Source organism: Cyprinus carpio, chromosome B12, assembly GCF_018340385.1.
Source record: "Cyprinus carpio isolate SPL01 chromosome B12, ASM1834038v1, whole genome shotgun sequence".
NCBI lineage: Eukaryota > Metazoa > Chordata > Actinopteri > Cypriniformes > Cyprinidae > Cyprinus > Cyprinus carpio.
Window position 1 is genome coordinate 18821444 of NC_056608.1, and position 27704 is coordinate 18849147.

Genomic DNA, 27704 nt, shown 5'->3' on the forward strand with positions numbered 1-27704 from the left:
TCTTTTGTTTTTCACAGACACGAAAGAAACAAAACAAATTTGCAACGCTCCAATAAGCTTGATTAACCTATATGCTACAGAGGCACAGCTTTAATAAACTTTAGACATAATGTAATTTAAAGATAAGGCAGCTCACCGGAGACTATTCGGTCGTGGTGCGATGCAGCATATAGAATCATCAAATCAGCCTATTAAACAAGGAGTTAAATAGAACGATTTGCGCTTAAGACGATGTTTGCATAACATTTACAAGATTAACAACCGTGAATTCTGTGCAGATGAAAAAAAAACACCACACATGTGATGTTAGTTTCAGCGCATACCATTGTGGTTTCCTGTGTGTCTCCCCTGACAAAGACTCTGCCCTCGTGTCCTCTAAAACAACCAACACCACCAATTAAACAGTGAGGTGAAGGCGAGTGCGGTTTCATTTCCTAAACTGATAAAAGTTAATTAACGTGGGTGAGAGGGATGAGGTTAAGGAAGAAGTTTATGGGTGTGAAATTACTAAATGACTGCTCTCACAAGATAAACAGAGCACCAGGCCACAGCTCAAGCCCCAGGCAGAAACGACAGCAAGCTAGGGGAAAAAAGTCAAGAAAGCAGGAAAAGACCAGCGGAATTACAGGTCTGGAAAGACGTTAGGCCGCTGGTGCCGGGGTGGATGCTGGGATCACAGCCGTCAAGACACTTTGTCTCCTCTCACCCACTCACTCGCCTCAGGATGAAAGAAAGCAGGCTTTTTGCGCTGGTCTAGGAACAGTTTGCCGCTACATGAAACGGTATAATCGAAGCTACAGAATTCTCAGCACATTAGGGCTGTCTTCTCCTCCCAAATGTCCCCACCACCTTCCCACAGGCTTTCCTACTGAAATGAAAGGCCTGTGTTCTCCGAGAGCACTGCAGTCACTATTCGCCATTGCTTTATGGGTGTGTTCACCTAAAATCTGGCAAAATCCACCACTTTAAAAGGGTCTTTTCCAGTCAAAAATATAAGCCTGTGTTAATTTTTCTATGTTTGTCATAGTCATAGTGTTTATGTTTTTGTTTTAGTCATAGAATAATTCAATATTTTAACGTCATGTTTATTAATTATAGTCGATTTTACTCTAAAAGGGCAACTAATTTGAAAAACCAAATTATGAGAAAATGAAATATTTAAATATTTAGTAATGAATTTAAACTTTTTTCTTCAAAAAATATTTAGCATTTTCACCTTATATTTTCACAAACTGTATATTTAAATTAAAATCGATGCACATTTTTTTTAAAAAAAAAATTCTATTTTGACCAATTTTGTTTACATGATTGTGCTTTAAAAAAAGCAACAATTATTTAGTTGACAAGAAAATTTAACATTTAAACAATTTATATATAAATTTATATCTATTCATTAAAAAAATCTAAAAATATATTGTGTTTAAATATCTTGTTTTTACAAAATGTATATTTTAATTAAAATCAGCATTATCATCTTGACAAACAAATGTTTCTTTAACTAAAATTTGTTGTCAAATTTTGTTGACAATATTAACTCTACATTTTAAAACAAAAACAAAAAAAAATCAGTTGAAAAGTACTAAATTTTTTTGCAATTTTATTTTATATTTGGAGATTTTAAATATTTGATTTGTAGCTTTGAAAATTGATTTTTTTGTTTACATAATATGTGTGTACTGTTTATATTTATTATGTAGATATATATAAATACACACATACAGTATATATTTTGAAGATATTTACATGTATTTGCATGTATATATTTATATTCATATAATTTATACTATATATAAATATATTTAATATACAAACAAAACATTTTTCTGAAATATACATGCATGTGTGTGTATTTATATATGCATAGCAAATATACTTTATTATGTAAACAAAAACTTTTCTTTTGGATGCAATTAATAAATGCACTAATTAAATTATACTCATTATACTCATCATACTAAAATTGATGCAATTATTTATCTTGTTGACAAAAACATTTTTTTTTTTTTTGTAAATTTGTAAAGATTATATGGAAACATCAGAAAATTCAGACAAAAGGAAACTGAATTCAGCGTTTTGGCCAAAATATGCAGCAAAGTGGACCAGACTTTACACCATAAGTCAGAAGTCTGGTTTGCACTACCTCCACTGTACTGAATGGCATATAAAGCCCTCGCTCCTCCTCTAATCTACGCCCTCCGCCAACTTCCCTTTAATAAAACGTTTCCTCTTGTTTGCTTTGCTTTATTGACTTTTTTCTCTCTCTTTTCCTCCGTCTCGAGCACGCCGTGGGCCGAGCGTCAGCTGCAAAGGCTGAAATTATTGCCTGCGCCCATCCTACTAACTGCCCCCGCCTTCCACCACTTCTAATAAACCAAACTGCAGAAATGAAACGCTGTTGATACATGAACAGAGGGATTGGAGGAAAGGAAAGGATGGCGGGAGGTCTAAAAAGAAACACAGCTGCCAAAAAAAGTCAAAACAGCGTGTGTGGGGCAGCGTGCTGAACCTGGGGAAGCCCAGTCGCTGTGAAAAACTAGCGGCACAGTCATTACGGCGAGAATACAGTGAGTTATAAAGGATGATGCTGTCTTGTCAGCCGGATCCCCAATGGGAATGTGTGTTTATTTACGTCCATGGTGCGAAACGCAGCTGAACGAGAGAGAGTGACTCTTGTGTGAGCGCTTAAGGAAATCGGGTCATGTGCATACTAATCGCCTGATTCCAGGCTCAGAGTGACATTAATCCAATTAAGGAATTAAAAGGAAGAATCCTGAAGAGTGGGAGTCCCGAGTGTGTCTGCCACACACAAACACACACTCACGTAACCGCCAATTGCACAAGTGCATGTTCAGCCTTGTCATCAAATGAGAGTCCCCCAGCGCTGCCCTTCAGTGGAACAAGATGTGTGTGAGAGACCGAAGGAGAGAGAGACAGAGAACATGATGTGGGGAAAAAAAAGTCAAGTCCGAGGTTTGGATTATGTGTTACTTGTTTAAATCAGAGATCCAAATGAAGTGTAATCCATCAGCAGACACAACAGCTCGAGGTTCTAATGGGTCTGTGTGTGTATACAGTACAACAGCTGTCTCCCTCCCTCTCTCTGTGAGTCTCGCTCTCTTCACAGGAGGATGTTTATGTCTACTGGTGCTGAGTACTCAGTTCAACAGACAGAGATACCACAAGTGCTGCCACAAATAGAGTGGAGAAAATAATAGAGATCTACCTAAACTATGTAAAAATCTCTAATTTAATTTAATAAATACATACATTATATAGTTTAAAATAAAAAATAATATATAGTAGATAAACAGATGTTTTGTATTTTATATTCTCCTGTAACAAAAAATAATAAATAAACAAATAAATGGACAAATAATGAATAAAATGCAATATAAAAATGGTTACACTTTATTTTAAGGTGTCCTTGTTGCAGTGTAATTATATATTCAAGTACTGAGTAATATTAATTAACTACATATACTTACTATATGGTTAGGATTAGAAATATGGTTTGGATTTGGGTTACTTGCAGGTAATTATGCATCATTTATTGTTATTATAATAGCAATTACATGTATAGTGTAACTAGGACACCTTAAAATAAAGTGTTACCTAAAAAATAAAATGTTATATAAAATATATATTACAAATTTATAATTAATATTTTTATTTTATTTTGTGATATATTTCTGCATGCAAGCACACAAACATACATGCATACATGCATATTTTAAATATGCTTTTTATACATTTTATATTTTCTTGTAATAAATGAATAAATAGATACATTAAATAGTTTATATTTTTTATATTTTATTGTTATAAATGAATTGATATATATGTTTTATTTTTTATATAATGTATTTTTGTTTTAAAATAATGTGTACTTTACATACATACACACAAAATAAGTATGTATACATTTATTTTAATTAATAGATTTTGACAATATTATTGGTGCCAATAAACAGAAAGGAAAATAAAAGTGAAATACCTGGTTCTGATTGATCAGTCTGTGGTCAAATATTTTATATAAAGACTGCTAAACAATATAATTCACAGCACTCATAGTTGTGCCATATCTTGCATCACTCTGTATCCTCTTTCTCCTCACATAATAAAACAATTTAACTCATTCTAATCAATATTGTATATGCCCATTATTTACTCAGTAAGTAGTTGTGCAATAAGCGGGATGATATACGGTCAGCCAGTCAATATTGCAAAATAATCCCTGATAGGACGAACAGGATCCCGGCACATATGGTACACGAATACCATACTTTATTTAAAGACAACAGATATCTCCGCAGAGAAACTAGGTAAACATGCAAATGTGAGTGACCAAGCAAGGAGTAAGCAAGCTCCATAAAATCACAAATACTAAAGTCCAACTGTAAATATCACACACACACAACACATTGTAGCTGCATCAGATTGAGAACTGGAATATGTCATAGATGGCAGAGCTAGTGGAGGATGGGCATGAGAGACTTCATATTAAGGGTTTTGTCAGGGGAGTGGTTACCGCATATGTGTGTGAAGTGTGAGACTGTTTACACAGCTGGGTTCCACGCTCTCACACAACCCCACATCTCGCTGTCCCCCAAAACATGTGCCACTCCAGAAAACCCCAATATTTTCTCTCTTCACAGTCAAAATAAACAGCCTTTGGGAGGGAGGAAGGGCAGGGTCTCCAGAAACAGTGCACTTCTCTCACTGCCTGTTTGTTTTCAGTCAGTTTGGGATCATGCCGTACAAGAGGATATTTTCGAAGTCGCTTGGTTTTGGCCCGATCGCTTGTGTGAACGAGTCTAAACTGACAAGGGAGTATTTAGGGTAATCCACATGTAAAAGTAGCATTAGTCATTAATCATTTCTGTTCCTAAACACAGAAATGGCAGAGACAGGAAGGATTTAAATGAACATGACACTGAATATATAACCCCGCTCTCGCTGGAGACCTATCCCCGGGTTGTGCTCTAAAATTACATTTGTATGTGTGACGAGTGGGGCGGGGCCGTGAGCCGTGGGACTCGAGACCGGTGAGTGGCACAGGTGTCACTCATTATAATTCACTCCACCGGCCTTGCTCCGTTCCCACGGCTCTCAGCCCCACCCCACTCGTCACAGTATGGATGCTGCTGGAAGAAATATGATAATATAATAGTTTTGCGTGATGAACAGACTGAAATTTAAGTCATTCGCTGATAATCTTCCCCTCCGTTGAGCTGGTAACTGCTGCAACCAGATCACTGAGTCAGTAAGTTTAACTCAGGAATCAGATCAGTCCAACTGATTCAGTTAGAACAAATGATTCATTCAGATCAACGGTACACTTGTGAACTTGCCAAGGAAAGCTAAGGCAGATTAACAAGTCAATTTCTCAAACATTTTTGTCATTTCAATACATTCATAGTAAAATAAACAGTAAATTAAACATAATTGTATTGTTAAATATAGTAGTGAAAATGTTTCCCTTTTGGTTAAAAAAATTGTTGTGGATAAAAACATGAAATGAAATGAAATAAAATGTATAAGATTACAATCATACAACACTATCTGTGAAGCATAAATGTCCCTACTCTCCTCAGGGATAACTAGTTTCATCCGAGGGCTTTAGAGAAATCCGCTTAATCACATCACAACTACGCATTGTACTCTACGACAGGAAGCAAGAATCAAGGTCAGTTTACACTTACAATGGCTGCTGCACATTTCTACTTTTGGTGAGTGAACACCAAAACAGGCAGAAAATAAAAGGCGGACCGATTAACAACTACAGCTCAAACTGTGAAGAACATGCTCCTTTTTTCCAAGAACCACTAGATGGGCTGCTGCTGTGGAATTTCCTCCCTAATGATGTCACTTGTGAACATTGCGCCAAAAAGGCAGATTTGCTATTTTAGCATTTACATTTTGATTTAATTCGTCATTGGTTTATGCATAAACAATTTTTAACTTTGACTGTTGTGTGTGTGTGTGGATATGCCATCCATGGTATTCCCTGGTCATGAATTAAATTATAACTCAGAGGAAGCATTTTCTCCTGGGAATCGGGTAGAGGCCGTATGAGTGGGTGTGTGGTCTTGTATGTGTGTGAGTGTGTAACTCTGCATCTGTGTATTTTAAAACAGGAGGTCAGACTGGAAGTGAGTTAATTCCCAGAGGATTGGGACATGCCACACCCCAGAACCGCCACAAACTTTTGGCAGCGAGCAGTCGCAGAATCACAATGGTGCATGTGTCTATGTGTCACGTGTGGGTCCACCTATGGCAGGATCATTAAACACAGCTATGTAGCTTCTCAAGATGAGGTATGTCAAACCCCAGTAAATAACTCACACAGAGGCATAAAATAATAGGTGCAGAGGACGAAAGGCAATTTGAGAAAAAGACAAATAGGAGTTTAAACCGGCAACAATGAAAGAAAAGAGTAGACAGAAAGCACACGGAACACAGCAGAAAACCAAAAGCCTAAAGATCTATAGGTGATGTCCGACAGCCAGGTCTGCGGGTCAGAGTGTTTGTGTAGGCACAGACAGCACAGCTGGCGGGAACAACGGAGCATCGTTTGCTGGACAGTAAAAGTGCATCGTGCATGTAAAGAAACAGAACTGCACACCACCCAAAGAGAAAAAGAAAACAATGACGGATAGTCTAGAAGCAACACCATGAAGTGAATGAGTAATGCAAAAAAAAAAAAAACATTTGTTTTCTGGTAAGATAAAGGCTTAGCCCTTTAAGACACTCTATGCAAGTATGAGAAAAACACTCCTAGCTATGCAAGCTCGATTTTATACTCTAGTTTGACCTGCAATGTGTCAAAATACAATGATGCATAATGCTAAACAAGTACATGTTGTGTTCTAAAGTTGCCACAAGAGGCACTATGGGGTACTTCTCTGGACAACTAGGCGTATGTAATCATGCGCCTAAATTTCGTCAACAGAAAATATTTGTCCAAAACCGTGTATTTATTTCAGCCAAATATTTTCGGTTGCTGATATTCTGTTGTCAAAGTAGTTTTGGAGTGCCTAAATCATTGACTGAAACATAGACGTTTAATTAGCACTTCTTGTGTTTTGACTGTTTCAGCAATAGAGTAGAAATATGTAAAATTTCTTTGGCTGAAATATTAAGTGGCTCATTGATGACAATGTTATTACAACTGGTTTAATTTAGCACCTGAGTTCAATTACTCAAATTTAATCACCAGAAGTGTTTTACGTTTGGGTTTTTTGCTCAAATGAAAACTTTTAAATGTGACTTTTCCGGTAACAAAAAAAAAAAAAAAAAACTTATGTAAAGATAGTTAAACTATAACTAAATAGCTAAATCTTATAGCTAACTTTGAACTTATGAATAAAACAAAGATATTGAAGAATGTTTACTAAAAAACACTTTCTACCTCAAAATGTCGTTTAAATCAGTGTGTTACTTTTGATTTCTTTGCAATTATATGTGAAATCTACTAGCAATTTCTGAGTGAAAATTTTCTCAAAGTAAATCCTACACTATTTTTTATTTTATTTTTTTCAGTGTAGCTATGCAAGCTTGATTACTTACTGTGTGACATTCCAATGTCTCAAAGCACAATGTATTCTCCAAATTGCCACAAGAGGCACTATAGCAAGAATTAGCAAAAACTGTCTTCTACAGCAAGTTTCTTTTTAAGGTCAGCCACTCCATGGTGGAGAAACAGTTTGAAGACTGCTAAGCTACTTAAAGATAGTCCAACTGTAAACATGTTACATAGCTAGCAACCTGAAAAATAACCAATCTGAGACATATGCCACAGACATTTGAAGGTAACTCTATCACCCTTGAGTACTGGCCTAAGATTATTTTCAGAGAGACGGTTACAGTGCTTGGCAAGAATGGTTCAGACCTGGCAAAAAACTCACAATCTTATTTTCTGACGAAAACCACAAGGACAAAACATTAATAAGCCGGCATAGCCACAAAACACTGGTGAAATTGAAAGGCTGTCTCTGTGTTTTATAAAAATTAGTAGGTGCTATTCATCACCTCCAGATGTTGGATTCGGACTACATATAATTTTGGTCTGGAAAACCGGGAGGACGTGTCCAACCGCATTTTCAAATATGACAAATAGCTGTTACGCCTCCATTGCGGATCAATTAAAAGCATTCACACAAGCCAACACTCACACGGGTATCACTTTAAATCAGCGACAGGTTTTCAGCCCTCTTATTAAGAACCCAGTCAATTCAAACAGTCGCTGTCAATCAAAAATCACACCCAGACTACTGTAAGTGCACATCCTGAGAGTGTGTATGTGTGGAAGCGTACATGTGAGACTCAGAGATGAGAGTCAAACAGAGCAGACGAAACAATAGCGGTGATGAGCAGACATACACACACTCCAGGACACAACGCACACACAGCTCCCCGCTGGCACTGCCGCCCTTCTATTTCCATGTATGAATGTTTGAATCAACCCCCCTGGGTGCGAAAACACCCCTCTATGATCAGCAGGTCTCTAAAATCACTCCACCTTTAGAACAAAACACAGAGAGAGCGAAAGGGGATAAACACAGTAGTACAAGGTCAAACATTAAACCCGTACAGACACATAAAAATCACACACACATAGTGCTTTACAATGCAAACACGGCAGTCTGGGTCAACTCAGGGTTCGCAGATAGGACACCAGCCTCACATACAGACAGAGCGCTGTCCAAAAATGAGTTTGCACAGACAGACATAAAATCTTTCACTTATAACCATGGTATGGTAGGAACACTAGGTCAGGAGGAGCAAAGTCATCTTTTCTGCTACATTCATGCTAATCTACCTTTGCTAACAAGACCAGAATACGTGGCGTTTTGTGATGTTTGCTAGCATTCTGGCGTGTGGACCAGGTTTCTAAACTAGTTTAACTAGTGAAGATTCCACAGGTATCGGAGACTTGGTCTGGTTTGAATCTGACTTGAGCTGTTTCCTGTTTCTTTCCCATCTATGGAAGCCTGCTTCTGCCTCAGAGTACAAATTAAAAAAAAAGTAGTTGTGAGATGAAGTTTAAAATATGAAATAATATCACTGTTGTAACAGCAAGATACGTTATGAGATATGGTCAGATTGTTGCATGTAAGGTCATAATCAGGAGATACAAAGTCACAACTGCATGAAATTATGCCGCAAATGTGAGATATAAAGTCACATAGTGTGATATAAATTTGCAAATATGAAAACAAAGTTGCAGTTATGTAAAATAGTCACATTTTGCAATAAACAGTAGGAAATATGAGAAACAAAGCTGCAATTATGCAATAAAATCATATTGTATGATATACAGTTGCAAATATGAGAAACAAAGTTGCAACTACGCAATATAAAGCCACATATAAAGAGAACAGTTGCAATAACATGAGTCACACTGTATGATATAAAATTGCAAAAATGAGAAACCAAGTAGCAGTTATGTGATATTGCAACATTGTACGACATTAAGCAGTTACAATTAAGTAAGTCACATTGTGCAATATAAAGGTGTATATATAGGAAACAGTTAAAATTGTCACATAAAGTCACAACATGAGATATAAAGATCATTTAATAATTATAAAATATAAGTATAAGTTAATTTTATTCTAAGGCAGAAACTTCTGATGCTTCCTGGGTCATCACTTACATTCATGGATTGGGACAAAAAAAAATCATGTCAGGCAGGAACATTTTCTTCTTCTTTCTCTCCTTATACTTCATGTTACTTTTATTGCTCTATTCTACTATTCCGTTGTTCTTTTTTTCTCTGACACATCGATTTCAACCTCAATAGCCATGTTATCTACATGGATTTCCACCTGGCCTGATCACAGGTCCACTTGCCTGTCACCCTCCCTCCACACCACCCTGCACTTTAATGAGGAAAACCTGCCCTCATTCCCCCGGGATCAGCATCTTCCTGTCGCCATCACTTCATTGTGTTATCTTAGCAAACATGAGCTATGTTGAAATGTCATTTTTCATGCTCTCTACCTCATTAAATCTCTCTTCCTCCCTTTGCCGCTTCCTGCGGCTCCTCTCCTGCTAAAAATGCTACGCTAGTGGCTAGCGCTCTACGCTCCAGCGCTTACGGTAAACTCACACACGCTCTCGCACCCTCTCAGACATATGGATGCTGTCAGCCCGCCTCGGCTAGGCTAATTACATGCAACAAGCAAAGCCACCATTTGTTCCAAACAGGGAACGATTCAATTGTCTGCTACGAGCATTTGTTTTCATGCTAATCGGCCTGTTGTCACAAGAGCACTTTGGCTCTGGGGCCGAATATCATTCCACGTCCCCCCGATCCACCCTCTGTTCTATCCTGAGTGTCGGCATGGGAAAAGTGGCAAGGACTTATGTAGGGAATATCAGATGGAGCTCTCAGTTTTAACTAATGATAGGACGGCATCCAAAACCTGGGGCTCAGCAAGAGACGTTTCCCAACCCAAGGGGCGAGCACAGAGCAACCGGGGAGAGTAGGCGGAATTAACATGGAGTCAAGCTCTTCTGCTCTCTGGATCGACCCGGCATGCCGAGCGGGAGGCAGAGGCCGAAGCTTAATAGATCTCGGCGGGCTACTGGATGGACCAAACGGGTTCTGGAAGGATGACTGAATGATGGTCTGTGTGTTTTCTAACTAGAAAAGACCCACTAACAATAGTCCCTGTACGGGATTCCTGATGTAAAGGCCAGCAAGTGCTTCTCTCATTCTTTTCCCAGCATTCTTCTCTCTTGTTTTGACTCAAGTTCTTCTTTTCCATTGGCACTGTATGGAGAAAACCATATTCCCTTTCCCACTGGGCTCATGCAGTTGCACTGATATGGAATATTATTTCAGAGGCAGCCTGAACTATAAACGCTATTTTGTTTTCTTTTTTTCCTTTGCTTCTCTCTCTCTCACACACACCCCTCGTTATTTTCCTCCCTCTCTTTCGGACTCTTTCTCCATTTCTTTCATCCTCAGTAGGGAGGATATATTCCAAGGCCTTGAGAGCGCACTCAGCGAGGGCGATTTGGCCGCTCTGTCCATTCCACAAAGAGCGAGAGGTGAGAAATCCATTTAGCATGTACAATACCCTCCACACACACCTGAATCACACCAGGTGCATGCTTTCAAATCGACCGGCTCGGCTAACACACCTCCATTCAGTCCATTTACAGAGGCAAAGTCAGACTCGCTGTGCCTCTCTTTTCTGGATTATGTTTTGTATCATCCACATCGCTGGTGGAGAATTTGACCCACTGTAAGCAGAGATTCTTTGCCAGGTCAGAGCCGTCTCCCGTGGGCAGCTGGTTTCGGTGAGCTGAGTCTGGGGGAAGAAAGCCGCTCTATTTCATGGGTGGAAATTCACATGGCATCCAGCGAGACTGGAAAACAGGCCCAGTGTGAGACTGATTCCTGTAATAGATGACTAATACATTGCTTATCCTCACGCCACTGTGTGTTTGTGCATGTTGGCGGCGTCTCTTTGGTTTTAGCTTGAGCGCGTGCGAGTGTTACAGTCTTCCCTCTGGTTTTCTGAGCATCCTTCCATTCCGCTTTCTCCGGCACGATCCTGACAACAAGTTGCCACGTTGCATGGCAGAGAAAAATTACAAGTGACATCTTAAAAGTGCAAGTGTTAGACGGCAATGAGACTGGTGACATGTTGAAATTTGGAGTGGCAGAGAAAAATTACAAGTGACCCAGAAATCTTACACAGGCCTCCACTAGATTTTCCAAAAATATCTCAAACAGTGCTCAAAAGAGATTTCAGTATAAACGTTTCTCATAAAAGTGTTCAATAGCATGTTGTCTGAGGTATCAGTGATGTCAATATGAATTGTATAGCTTTATTACACTTTCTAATTTGTTATTTCTCTTATGGAAGTTCAGGAGAAACACAGTTTCTGAAAATCTAAATTAAGTCTTCTGAGCAACCTTCCTATAGAAATATAAACACTAGGGTTGTGCTCCATTCAGAATTTAATTCGAACTGAGGTAGCAAATAGGAAGTAAATTTGAATTTAAGGAAAAGGTTATATAAACAAAAGTGTGGATTTTTGAATGCTGAAAATTTAAGAATTTATAGGCATACAGTCAGATTTATGAAGCAGGATGGAAAAAAACATAATTATCCAAAATTCCATACCTGCTGAATTTATTTGAATAATGCTTTACTAAGTTCCTGTCATTCCATTTCAAATTCTAATTAAACTTTCTGTAAGCAGAGGCCTATTAAATTCAAATTCCATCTCATGAATTGAAAGACCATTTTTCAGTTCTAAATTTTGCACACACATAAATATGCAAGAGAAAAAAAATTGACACATGAGCCCACTGCTGTATCTGAAGAGTTCTGGGATCAGGTGGCTGGGTGGTCTGGCCGGGGAGGATGGGATTTTGGGCTGGGCTAGACTGTCAGCTGGGTGGGCTCCCAGCATGCAGCCTCAGGGGCCACTCAGCCAGTACACACATACACACACACAGTATGTCCAGTGCACAGGACTTAATTCTCCCTAAGGAACAACACGTTTCAAAAGCAAGGACACGCACTGTCTGAACAGAATAAGAGAGAGAGACAACAAGTGTGAGAGGGAATGAAGAAAAGAGAGTAGAGCCGGAGCAAATTAAGCAAAGTAATAGTGTTTTGGTGTTGGCAGATTACAGTTGGAGGACGATACTTATCCATCTATCTTTCACTCCCTTTCATTCTAATTCCCAGGTCCTGTCTTTTTCATTATCATTTCAATCTTTCATTTCATCCCTTTTTTCCCAGAAGCCCTTGCCCTTCCCATCAGGCTGATTCTTACGCACAAAGCACATCATCATTGTTTTTAATCAATGTCCATCTTGATTATTTTCAATGTCTTTACCAGTCCTTCCAAGAGCATACAATGCACGTGGTCTTGGTGCTCATTAGGCCCACATGGATTCCGTGCACATTTTGTTGCATTTTCTACACTGTAGGATTCTGTGATATGTATTTAAACATGGCAAGAATGCATTAAACTGAGCTGAATGAACTAAACTCTTACTGTTTAGCCGAAAGCATAATTACATTAACCATAATATTAATAAACAAATATGTGCTGAAATGGTTAGAAATGACATTACTAAGGAGTTCTGTGGCCTCAGATTTCATGTGGGCTGATGTTAGGAAATGAAATGATAGTAACACTTTACAATAAGCTTCTATGTGTTAACATTAGTAAATGTGATTGGTAGCAAGAAATAAGAATGTACAATACTTTTACAGCATTTATTAATCTTGGTTAATGTTACTTTCTACATAATATTTATTAATATAAATTATATACCATAAAAGTTGTATAAATTGACATAAATGCATTATGAACAACAGTAACAATAAAAAAAGTATGCAAATTAACATTAACAGATTTTTAAATGTTAAATTATTGCCTGGGTAAAATGTTACACATAAAATCTCTAAAAATAAGAATGCATTAATATTACATTTTACTAGTTTTTTTCATGTCAAGGTTTTTAAACTGGTAAATGGATATAAATATTTGTCAATATTTTTAAATATTAAAAATATTAAAAAATAAAACTCAATAATTTTAAATGCATTTAAATGAAAATAATGTAGGCATCACTACATTAACATGTACATTATGAAAAATCAATATTAATTTATAACTTTGCAAAATTTGAAAACTGATATGAAAACTTAAATGAACAAACATAAAACACTAAATAACAAAAACCATTCATTTTAAATGTTACAAGTATGAAAAATCAATATTAATTTAGAAATTTGTTGTAAAACTGTTTACTCACTTTGAGTGTTAGATGACAACAAAGGTAATTTAAATGGTTTAAAAAAAAAAAAAAACGGGAAATGAGCGTGAATAATTAAATGTCCAATAATCATTTACAGAATCTGGTAAATTCCTTTTTTAGAGAAATGGACATAAAATGAGACATGCCAATGTGCAGAAAAGAAGTGATTAGTAATAAAATAAACAATCATTTTAATCAAAGCAATGAGCTATAAAGCATAGTCCATACTTTTCAGTTTCCCAGGCTTCTTTTCCTTGACCCTGGGCCACATCATCACTCCAGAGGCCTTTTTGCAGGACTGCAGCCTCACAGAGGAACCAGAGATCCCACACAGCACTGATAGCTCACTGAGAAGTCATTCCTGCCCTTGACTCACAAGGCCTTCTAAAACTTTCCATAAAGCTGCAAAGAGTAAACCAGGTCAAAAGGAATCTAGAGGGAGTCGGTACACCAGAGGTTCAACTCTTGACAAATCATCAGCAGTCCGTATTTACACAAGCAACTCAAAATGCGTGTCATAGATTTCAGGCAGATGCAAAATTGCACAGTCACTTTCAAAAAAGCCAGATGATGAAAGTTCATGAAAAATCTGCCGCTGATGCATCAAGAAATAAACAGCACATGAGACAACGTCACTTACTGAGAGAGTTTTGCCACACTAATCACACATTCCCACCATTAGCTCAGTCCTAACATTTACACAACTTTGAAGCATGGGCCAGATCAGTTTTTTGGAACGACAGCAAACATTCATATGTTTGCCCTGTATTGGTATCAAGACCTGAGCTTTCTCAGGGCCGCACTCCCACTCCTGTGAGTGAGAAGATCCAGAGCAGGCCAGCAGACGCAAGACAGAGCTGACCACGACTCGACACCCGCCTGCATCTGCTCAGAGCCCAGCCCTTGGTGGAATCTCCCCGGGGGTGAGAAAGCGCTCAGATTGAAAGCAGAGCTGAGAAGATAAGCCTGCCGGCTGCACCGGCCAAGGATTCTCCGCCCCACGGTGCAAGGCCTGGTGCTGGCGTGTACTCTGGGGGAGGCAAGGGGAGATTCTTTTGGGCTTGGAGAAAGAAAGACAGGAAGAGCAGAAAAGGAAGAGCGACCACTGGTTTCTGTGTGTAATGTGCTTTTGTTTAAATGATCTCAGAGGAAGTTTGTATGTTTCCATAGGAGGGAAAATGTAAACGAAACAAAAAACAAATGTGATCTTCAAAATATCTGAATTGTTTCTCCAAGACCGCAATGAGATCAAACGCAAGTCTCAAATTTTTTTTTCTTTTTTTTTTTACTCCAGTAGTTACAGTTCACACCCTTCCACAAAATTTTTACATGTACTATAAATAATATATTTTTTTTTTTTTTTAAATATATTTTATATATTTATTATATATTTTAACTAGATTTTTCCAATTTTATTTTTCCAATTTTCCATCACAAGTTTTTTTTAACCATGCCATAAGTTGGAAATTATACAGCTTTAATGTAACTCATTAGTTTGGTGAAAACAGCAGAAACTCCAACAACAACAACAAAAGTAATAAAAATGAATGAAATTCAGCAAAAATGGAAATGGAAAAGACTTTTGCTTAATTATGTGCTTCTCTGATCGTTCTTTTGGGAAAGAGTTTCAGATAAGGTCTCTGTGTCACAAACTCTTAACATATGTCAACTACAGTCTCATTGGTTCAAACCTCTTCTAAGAAGGTTCCTGAGACATGAAAGAGCAACCTCAGAGCAATAATTTCCTCTGCTTGTGTTTGCATGTGAGAGCAGGTGCTTTTAGAAACCACAGGGGTTAAACACATGCAGATGAAAAGGATCATATACAGAGATCAGACAGTCGTCTTATCTTCCTCTCCTCATCATTGCTCTACTGAGGCCTAAAGATTACCCCCTTATTCCTTACAGTGAACCTGCCCAGGGGCCTCTTTCATGTTTTTCCAGCCTCTGGACTCCACCAGTCAGGGGGCGAAATGGAGAGTCGGAGGCTGGTAAAGCACTACCAGAGACACATCTGAATCTGACTTGCACTAAAGTTGAATTACGCCTTCCATCACACAGTCGCATTCATCCGTAACGTTCAGATGTCTGCTGGACATCTGGTGAAATAAAGCAGCAAGCCTTCCCAGCTGGGGAGTAAAATTAGGGAGCACTTCCTGCAATCTGTACATTCGCAGCAAAGGTCATCTTCACAGGGGAGCGCACACACAGAGGCGTCATTTGACCTTGTGACGTTACTGCCAGAGATATCAGCCAATACCTGCACTGCTCAGAGGTCGCTCTTCTACAGCTCAGCTGGAGACATAATGGAGCTCTCAGTTATATTTAAAGGGACAGTCCACCCTCAAATGAAAATTCTGTCATCATTTACTTACCCTCATGTCATTCAAACCTGTATGAATTTCTTTCTTCAGCAGACCATAAAAGAACCATGTTCTTTCGATTCTCACTGACTTCCAGTTTTTGGTCCATACAATGAGTGTCAATGGGAACAAAATTATTTTGTTACCATTCAAAATATTTGCTTTTATGTTCCACAGAAGAAGGAAAATCATACTTTTTGTCCTCATAAAAGTCTAAATAGATGTTGTATGTGATGTTTTTGAGATGTCTTCTGAAACTGAGACAAATTACCAGGGTTATTCTCTCAGCCTAAAAATGTGGGAAGCAAAAAAAAAGTCTTCATTTGCTTTTTGTTTAATCAGAGTCTAGGAGAATTTTTAAAAAATCTTTTGATTTTTAAATGAGCATTGTTTTCTAGTAAAAAATAAAATAAAATAAAAATAAACCCAAAATATATTTACTTACATCATATTTTTTCTAAATAACAAATTTTCATTTACTAGCAATACTGTGCAACATAAGACATATCATAGTTTGTCTTTAATAAAAGTCAATTACATTTATTTTAATCTTATAACATCAAACATGTTTATAGTGAAAACAACACAAAATCTGACTGTAGAAAAATACACTTGTATTAAAAAGCCTAATTCTCTGGTCCTCAAGTAAATTTATCTAGTTGTTTAAAGGATTTTTAGAGGTTTTAACTGAAAAACAAAAACCTATTTTCTGCAATAAGAAGGGCTTTTTATTTATGTATGACACCCTTTTGTCAGGAACCATGTTCTTTCAATTCTCAATGAATTCCATTGTATTTTTTTGTCCATACAATGAGCATCAATAGAACCAAAACTCTTTTATTACCAAAATTCTTCAAAATATTTGCTTTTATGTTCCACAGAAGAAAGAAAATCATACTTTTTTTTATCTCCTAAAAGTCTAAAAAGGTGTGGGTCGGGTCAAAAAACATTTATCTGCTTTTAATTTATGTATGACACCCTTTTGTCAGGAAAAAGAAAACAAAAAGTAAAAATCCCAATATTTCCTCTATTTAATTTAACTGCTAACAATATGGCAACAATTGAGATATTAAAGAGCTTCCTTTAGCCCACACTATTTTCACTGATTAAAACCAATGAACGTGCTTTCACAGGCCACACACACACACAACAAACACAGTTCAGTCATGATGGGAAGTAATACTCTGCATATTCGATCCCTGGCCGATCTGGAATCAATAACTGCCAGTGTTCTATTGTCACAAATGCCAATTAACAGGGTCTCTACAAATGCTGACTTGTTGATCCGGCACTCTTTCTCATTCTCGCTTTCTCTCTCTGTCTCTTCCATTCGGTCTCATTCTCTCTTTTTTTTTTTCCACATAAACACAGCATGTGCACGCACACTACCTGTGTTGAATTACTGCATGCTTCCAGGCTTGTGAGGTAAATAAATCTGTTGAAATAAAGTGGGAGGACCTCAGCCGGTTGCTGTAATGGAGAGAAACTGCTGCCATATTTCAGCAGAAGAAAATCTAAGAATCTCCTTTACAACCTATAAAAAGTCAGTTGAGAACACAATAAAATGGTATAAGGCATTCCTTTTGTATCTGACCACAGCTGTGCGCTTTTGTGCCAAGAGATAGTAAGAGTTGTCGTAGTGCATCCTGGGATTGCTTTCTCTTCAAAGGCTACATGGAATTTGGCCAAAACGAGGCAGCATAATTAAGTTTGGACCTTTTTGAAAAGCATTCGCTCTGGGAACGCACCTATGATTGCTTAAAATGCGGCCTACGTAGGCAGCTCACTATGTGTGTGTGTGTGTTGCAGGCTGACAGGAGAGCACAGGGCCTCTGTGCGGTGCGCTCAGATCAGCACCTTCCCAAGAGTTCAACCTTTTAACAGGTTGAGCTCTGCAACCACCCAGAGACTTGGCAGCATGCTGCGTACCGACAGTGTGTATGCATGTGTGTGTGTGAGTGTGTTGAGAGGCAGAGCGCAGTCCCTGCTTTGAGATGTTTTGACATAAAGCAACAACACAAGTGACAGGGGTACTTACTCAGACAGGAAGCCTGATCTCATATGCTTACACACATACGCAAACATCCACGTAAGCGCACACACACATACGCAACAGGCTTATTAACGAAGGACTGAATTCTTATTAACATCAGCGAATCCCTCTGTTAAATGCAATTAGGAAATAAATCATTAATTTTCACTTTTTGTTTCGCGGATGTGAACAAAAAGCGTTAAAAGAATTATGTGACATTAAAACTATGTGCCCACCATGGGTTTTATTCATTTATAATTACATACACACTGAAAAGTTTCAATAAATATTTCTGCCAGATTCGCTACAGGTGCATACGCACATAAAGTTGTTCTTTCTTTTTAATCTAATGACGATAAATCTGGGTTATTTTTAATGAAGGGACACGTAATTAACACAAAACACACTAAAATAATCTGCATATAAGGGCTTTGACATGACAGTCACTCATCACTCTCTGCAAATGTATCCTTACACTCTTTAAGAGGTGCATTCAAACACAAACTTTTTTCAATAACTTTTAGCTTCTCTCATAAAAGTTATTAAAATATTAGTTATTTAACTCATGAAAATAAAAAATATTTTATTATCTATCTATCTATCTATCTATCTATCTATCTATCTATCTATCTATCTATCTATCTATCTATATATATATATATATATATATATATATTATATATATATATATATATATATATATATATACACACACACACACATTCATGAAAATAATTAATAAAATGAAAATTTAATATTATTATTACAGGAATAAAAGTATATTCAATAGAAGACAGACATTTTATATTATAAAATTAACAATATTTTAATATTTTACAATATAATTATTTTACTATATTTGTGCGGCCTTTATGAGCATAAGACTTCTTTTCATTTTAATAATTGAACAATTTAGTGACTCCAAACTTTTAGAGTATAAAAAGAAAATAAAGTGTATGAAAACAGTATATTTATTTGTTTTATTTTACATACATCTATATATAAAGGGAGAAAAAATCTACGAAGCAGATCAAATAAAAAGTTATTGATGAATCATGATATCTGCTTTCTCACACTGGTTTACACAGGACACCCATAGTCAAGACAACATCAAAGGCCTCATGCGGTGCTTTTACAGCCAGCACAGTGCGATAAAAGAGCTGGTCCTGGTCCAATGTGGTTCTGATCTGTGTAATGTTTGTCATGTGAAGCTATTTGAAGGGATGAGCTGTGGTATCAGTGTGGTGCAGGTTCAGACCATGTGGATCTGGCTGGTTGGCTTTGGCCTTCAGCCCTGAGTGCTCGGCTAGATCATTAACTTGTTTTAAATCTGCATGTGACTGCGCAGGCTGTAGTAGCATGCTGTACGTACTATATGGACAAGTTAAACTGAGTATTTCCTCATTAGAGCTGTGTACAGTGACATACACACATACAGAGACATTCACACACACTCATGCACACAAAGGACTCCTGTGTTAGGAATGTTTATTCAGGGCTGACCGTGTGCTGCTCTCTCTGATAAGGGAGCAGTTAAGTCAACAGTGGACAGCGGGTCTGCCGGTGAGCATGTTAGCCACTGTTTGTTCAACAATCTGTTTACAGTAAACACTTTGACCGCAAGTCTGACCCCTTTCACACCTTTCTACCTACAGCACCCTCTAGCAGTGTCGCCCCCTACTGATAGCAGCCTAGTTTTGCAAGTCAAAATGAGGAAAAATATGAGAAAATCCATTGGACACTACCAGTGAAAGGTTTGGACTCGCTCAACAATGATAGTAAAAAAAAAACTTTTTATGTAAAAGCCTATGCCTAGATTGAAATAAAAATAGAAAAACGATATATGCATAAATATAAATTGTGTTCAAGAATTTGATAATGTTACTATTATCGTTACTAACATTGCTAAAATGTGGAAATTCAAATCATCTGTCTTTAAAATGGATAATAGTATTATAGGCCTTCCTGTGTTTATGAAAATGATTTGATGATAGTACTAACATTCACAGGACAAGCTTGTGGGCTACTTATTACCGAGTCAAATTACTTTACAAAAATATCTGGTATCAAAATTATGCCGGGGGATTATGCCTGGGGGGGGGGGGGTTTAAAATCTAAATACTGAGGCCAACCTGTGTAGTTCAAAATCCAAATGAATAAGAAAAATGAGACTATTCTTTTTAAGTGAATCAAAAACATTCCGTGCAACCAGTGTAGACCGATTCCCCAATGAATGACTCATATGAGTTCTTTTTAGTAAATAAAAATGTCTAGTGCAAACAATGCAGACCGACTACCAAACCAATGGCTGTAATGAGCCGGGGGATCGAAACCATATAGCGCAACCAATGTAACAGATTGCAGAACGAATGACTCTTATGAGATGGTTCTTTAAGTGAATCAAAAACATACAGTGAAACCAACTGCCAAACTTATATAAGCATGTTATTTTTAGTGAATCATAAACATGCATCTGACAAATAAAATGCACAAATATAAGGGTTAATAAACTGTAAGCAGATGACATAATCAGGCTTGACTCTGCTACATGCCAGACAGTAGTTGGTGCCAAGGTGAGAGAGCACCAATGTGAGAAAAAAGCTATATGTTCAATTAACTAGGGACAGATAAAATTAAGAATGACCAACAGGTCAATCTCAACCATCTCCTTTTTTCTTCTCACTACTGTGAATTTTTACTGAAACAGCACCTTTTTTTCTTATTTCCATTAGGGTGACTTCTACCTATTTTTACGCTCTTGTCTTTCTTGTTTCTCACCCTGTTTTCTCATTCCTCTTCAGTCTTTCAGTAACTGAGGAGAAAAGCAGAGAGGCAAGGAGACAGAGAGCAGATCACGCAAGAGAACCAATCCAAGTGATCTGAATCATCTTAAAGGAGCAGTAAAAGAATAGAAATGGAGAATAAATGAAAGATAGAAAAGGATAAACCTTTGCAAATGGACAGATTTCCATGGCACAGTTCAAGAAAAGCAGACTCTCAGTCATGAAGAATAGAGGCTCCTTAGAATATGAATGTGACCACCAATTTTGAAAACACAACAACCAAACTGGAACAGAACTAGCGCTCATAAAAACCAACGACTGCGCAAATCAGCATGAATTAAGTTTCGAATCAGTCACTTGCACTATCATGAGCCACCATAAACCCAGCAAGCTCCCATGCTCAAATTAAACACAGAATTGCATCACTAAATTTACAACAGACACCAGCATATCATGATTTTCATGTTCCACATCATTCAATGTGTTTATAAACAGGAAGAAATGTTACCTTAGCGATGGTAGAAGCTGATACAATAATACTGGTTCAACTGCGAGTTTGAGGTGAGAACAAAACAGGTTCTTATTTGGAGTTATTCAGTCATATTTTGTTCTGTATCAGTTCTAGCACTTGCATTTTCTGTCCATGTTTTGCAATACGCTGTAATAAAAATACACTTTCAGTGTCTCCTGTAATGCAGCACCACAACAGAGCTACTTAAATGCAACATAAACAGTGTAATCCGCTTCTCGAACAAACAACTCTTATGAACTGATTCATTTTAGTGAATCAAACACATACCAGATTACCAAACGATTGACTCGTATGATTTGGTTAATTCAGTAAAGCGTAAACATAAGGCACAAACACTAAGGTCCGATTCCCCAGTGAACTTGAGTTGGTTCTTTTTAGTCAATCAATAACATAGCATTTAGGCCTATTTACTGTATTTTGTAGTGCAGTTGACTGGATGTTTAAATGATGTGTTACTAGTGATGCAAAAATCACACACTTCACCTTTAACACACCTACATCTTTTACAGTTCTTTGTTTCCACATTCACAACTCTCCTTAAGAGTTTCCACATTCCCACTCTCTCTTTGGAGATTTGTATAGGTTCAGCAGCTGTCAGTCAAACACTTCTGGCACCAGACTGGAGGTTTCTGAGAGTTCACTGCAGGTATCCGCCCCTATTCTCTCTCACTGCCACAGAAATCACGCAGCAGTCCTTCAAGCGCTCATCCGTCTGCCTGTCAAGAGACTGAAAGACACCCCAGACTATAGAGCTCAGAATCCCCCAGAGAAGAGAATGACAGAAGAGACAAAGAGAGAGAGATGAGCGTAGAGGAAGGGAGGAGCAGAGGGTGGATGAGTGTGCCTGGGATACTGGGGGACGCTCTCACATAATCAAGAGCAGAAGTGCATGCTGTATCCCTCACACACTGAAAGGTGGCTGAGTGTCTAGACACACACACACACACACACACACACACTCACTCACGCATATACACATACAAGCATTTACACAGAAATGCAAAGTTATGCATTTACAAAGACATCAGCATGTAGGAAAATGGGCACAAAATGAAACAACTGTGAGATATAGATTAAAGAGATTGCACTTCAATAAATTGTATTGCCATGATGATTTACATAATGACTTGTTTAAAATTTGTAATGAAATGTCAAAGTTATTTACATAGAAATTAAAAATGGTTTTTCACTAAAATATTGGAGGACATTTTACAAGAAAATACTATTTCAGTTTTCCATTTCAAAATGTCATGTTTAATTCAGTGTTACCTGCCATTTGTTTGTAATTGTTTGTGAAATTTCCTAGCAATTTCAGAGAAAAACATCCTAAGAAAAAACATCCTAAAGGATGTCTTCAAAAGAACAAAAACTAAAATTACTTAAATGCAAACTGTGACTTTTTCAAAGTAATTTTAAGTATCTAAAAATATTAAAGTAATTAATATATATATATATATATATATATATATATATATATATATATATATATATATATATATAAAACTATATAAATATATATATATATATATATAATATGTAAATGTAATATGTAATTTTTTCAAAATATATGCTGTATGCGTGTGCTTATATATATACATAATAAATATAAACAAAAACTTTTCTTTTGGATGCAATTAATCACTATTAATCATTTCATAGCACTTATATATATATATATATATATATATATATATATATATATATATATATATATATATATACACACACACACACACACGCACACACGCACACACACACACACACACACACACAGTCAAAGAAACATGTTATAGCTCTATGACACAATCTATATATACTACACACTATATATAGTCATAGTACAAACAAAATTCATTAGCAGTGGCTATGTCAGATTGCACCTTCAAAAAACTGCAAGTGTTTAAGTGTAATCACCACAGACATCATTTCAGAATAACATTGATATTTAAAGGTGTTTGTTGTAGCACTAGCACTAACAGGCTGCCAGAAACAGCAGTTACGCATTTTAACTTTAATCACAGATGCTGGATACGTAGGTGAGCCGCACGCCTCCTTCCTGATATAATCCAGCAGCCTAATTACACTGACTCGTCTGAACATGCCACGAGAATCAACTATCAGTATTTATACCGTCACAAACAGACACTGGCATCTGTCTCAGTGCTGGCTGGCAAGGACGACCAGCGATAGCACGACTCACATTTGAAGGGAGTCACACAAGCAGAATGTGGACCCCGAGGAGATGTACCTACAACTCATTAGTTTCTTGTACAGAGACTGCGGGAATAACAGGAACTGTGGGAGAAGCCATGTTCAGCATGCGTACCTTTCTGTGTGTGTATGTGTGTGTGTGTGTTATGATAAGGCTGTGATGGTGCTGGAGGCGACCAGGGGTCAGACACCTCATTAAGCCAAGAGGAGGAGGAGGAGGAGAGAAGAAAAGCAAACACACTTCATTCACTCATACTCACACACAAATATGCACACACACACATGCACAGAAACCAAACAAAACAGGAGTGGCTGGATGGGCCCTGATCATTAATGAGTAATCACAGAGACAAATGACTTTTTTGGCTTTTTTAGGTGTTCTTGGTATTAGTCAAACACGCATCCAGAGCTTGTGCATACAGGCATGCAGAGTGGGCCCTGATCATTAATGAGTAATCACAGAGACGAACTACTTTAGTCACACTCGCTAATTCCTTCGGGTTGCTCTTTTCGGTTTTCTTACTCCTCTTTTTTTTTTTTTACCCATAATGATATTTCTGTGCCCTGCCATTGTGTAAGTGTGTGTATGTACAAAACCATGTGTATATATGTGGTTTTGCTTCTGTTGTCTTTTTGTTAATCTGCTTAAGTTTTTCTTGGAATGTTTGGTTTATGGTTTTCTGTGTGTTAACCTGTGTGTGTGGGGGGGTGGGGGGGGGGGGCACGCATCCAGAGCTTGTGCATACAGGCATGCAGAGATTACAGGCATGCAGGGGACAAAGCCTCCTTTTGGGAATGTCTGGGGAATGTCCTTAAAAGTCAAATTGATTTTTGAAAATGTATGTGGAAGTTTACTTTACTATATTTGGAGAGGAAAGACAAAACCTCACTTTGGAAAAAATGCATGGATAAATAAAGAAAGAACAAACCTTTTTTAAATTGGATTTTTTAAAATAACTTATTTTTAACCAGAATTCTAAATAAATAAATAATACTTTTTGCTAACCATGCAAAAATGATTATTTAATGCTTTATTTACAACAAATGTATATAATGTCATAAATAAGTAATGCAAAAAGTTTAAATATAATTCAAATAACTTAATTAGATTTATATAACAAGAAATAGATGTAGATGGTATAGGATAGCAAATTAAATGTGCGATTAACATTACCATTCAAAAGCTTGAAGTTGGTAAGATTTTCTGATGTTTTGAATGAAGTATCTTATGTCCACCAAGATTGTATTTATTTGATTTAAAATGCTGTAAAAACAGTAATATTGTGAAATATTGTTACAATTTAAAATAACAGTTTTATATTGAAATATATTTTAAAATGTAATTTATTCCTGTGATGAAAATGTAATTTATTCCTGATCACAAATCACTCTAATATGCAGATTTGATGCTCAAGTAACATTTACTATTATTATTATCAGTGCTAAAACTCTTATGTATTTTTGTGGAAACTGAGATACTTTTTTTTTCAAGATTATTATATAGAAAGTTTAAAAGAGGAGAATTGTTCAAAATAAAAATAAAAATTGTAACATTATAAATATTTTTCTTTCTGTCACCTTGATCAATTTTAAATATTAATTTTAAATATTAAATATTAAATATTAAAACTGTTACAAACCATTGTATATTGTGGGAACAAAACAACCAACAAAGATAAAAAAAAAAAAAAAAAAAAAAAAAACTGAAAAATTGCATGAACAATAAAAAACTAAATGTAAACGTGCAAAAATGTTCCTGTGAGGGCTAGGTTTAGGGATAGGAGTAAATTAGCTCAGTGTAAAAACAGAGGCCAAAGGAAAGTCCCCACCTTGATTTGTGTGTGTGTGTGTGTGTGTGTGTGTGCGTGCGTTCATGTGTGTGCGTAAATGTTATCAGCACAATATCACTACACTTTAAATGCTGAACAGAGATATTAAATTGCCCATTTTCCAACCACAAGCGCAGCTAAACAATGGTCGCTTTTGCAGTTTTGCAAACAATGACACTCTATTGTAAGAGTAAACGAGGAGGAGTGAGGGAGAAAGCAGATACAGAGGAGCACAGGGGGTGAAGTAGCTTCCTGCTCTCTGACGCCCATTGGTAACTCCTCATTACATCCGTTATGCACACACACAAATGTTCTTCTGTCCAGCGTGAGATTAACCTGCACATGCGTGCAAGACATTCCACACACACAAACTCGAAAAGCCCTTGCTAAGCTAAAGCCACACAGCTGGTTTCCTGTTGGAAAGTGGAAATAGCAGCACTTGTTGTAGAGGGGTCTAGTCTGGTCAGGTCTGGCGATGTCTTGCACCCACACTGGAACGAACCTCTATATTTGGCCTCTGCAAGAGAGCGTGAAGCACGCCCGAAACCCCAAAGCTGAGGTACGGCAAAACCCTAGCCCTCCCATGTTTAAAATAAGTGATGGGAGGGAGAAAAGGCAGCAGTGTCCTTTTTTTGGGGGGGGGGGGGGGGGTGTGTTGGGGGGGGGGGCTTGGTAACAGAAGTGTAACCAAAAACCACATCTGCTTGGCTTGAACACACATGCAGGCTCAAATCAAATGGAAAGGGCCACTTCTAGAGGGAATTATTCAGTACAGCTTGGGCTAAAAAGAGATATAGAGAGACAATGACAGAGGGGACATGTTCACGCCATGAACCAAAAAGCACAAATTCCGATTTTCTGCATAAGTATTTTTTCATGTGGTTGTTTACATGACTTTTTAAATGTGACCCACATCAGACATCAGTTTGAACAGGTGACACTCTTAAGCCTGTGTGTGTAAAACACTCTAACCTTATACACTACCATTCAAAATATTTTGAAAGAAGTTTCTTACCATCTTATGCTTAAGTTTTTATTTTAATTTATTTTAAAATGTATATAAAATTTACATAAAACTGTAATATATTTTAAAATGATTTAATATATTTTAAATTGATTTAATATATTTTAAAATGTATTTTATTCTTGTGGTGGTGGTAAGGCTGAATTTTCAGCAGCCATCATTCCAATCTTCATTTGACTCTAGTAAGAAATCATTCTAATATTTTTATTTGGTTCTCAAGAAATTTTCTTTTCATCAATGTTTTGTTGCTGCAATTTTTTTTATTTTTTTGTGAATGGAAAGTTCAAAAGAACACAATTTATTTGAAATCTTTTGTAATGCCATTTTTAATTAAATTAATGCTTCCTTAATGAATAAAACTATAAATTTCATTAAAATAATCTTACTAGTGCACATTCAACCCCCCCCCCCCCCCCACACACATGAATAAAACTATTAATTTCATTAACACAATTTTAGTGTGTTTGTGCAGAATAAAATTTGCTTGTGAACCAGCAACATTAAGTGCATTGAGGATCTGGATACGTTTGTACACTAAAACATATCATCATTTAAAATGGCTGGTTTCAAAGATTGCCATCTCATACAAATAGAAATCTACTTTAAATGGTTAGGAATATAAATTTTTTTAAAAATTAAGAGAAAGTTCTTAACAAGTAAACATGAATAACTAGAAAGGTCATGGAAAGTGTAGCAATGAATGTGGTTTTTGCTGTTCAGACAGTGTGTCAGATCTGTGTCACATGTGAGGGGGAAAAATCTGATTTAAGGCACATTTAACTACAACGTGAAGCAAGAGAGAGAGAATGAGAGGGAGAGAGAGCATTCAGCAGTCTGTAGCGTTATCCACCCCTAACCATCCTGTGAGTGTGTGTGTGTGTAGTGGTTAGTAAGGGTCACACTAAATTTGAGTGCAGTCAGTGAAAAGGTGAGAGTTCCCACGTTAGGCCACCGCTTCCTCTAACAACCCAACACCGTCCTCCTAATCAGACTCTTTCAGGACACACACACACACATGCAGGTCAACATGTCACACAGTTCTCAAGCCATCTCTCACTCTAGCCTCCTCTCTTTCACATCTTCTTATTTCCTTTAATTGTTTAACTAAATTTTTGAAAATATTATGAAA

The 27704-nt window shown here is 37.0% G+C and overlaps 1 protein-coding gene across 5 annotated transcripts in view; it reads right to left on the minus strand.

Moving 5' to 3' along the window:
- Positions 1 to 27704, minus strand: part of bahcc1b (BAH domain and coiled-coil containing 1b) — a 101119-nt gene that overhangs the window by 48796 nt on the left and 24619 nt on the right. The gene's annotated exons all lie outside the window — the stretch shown is intronic.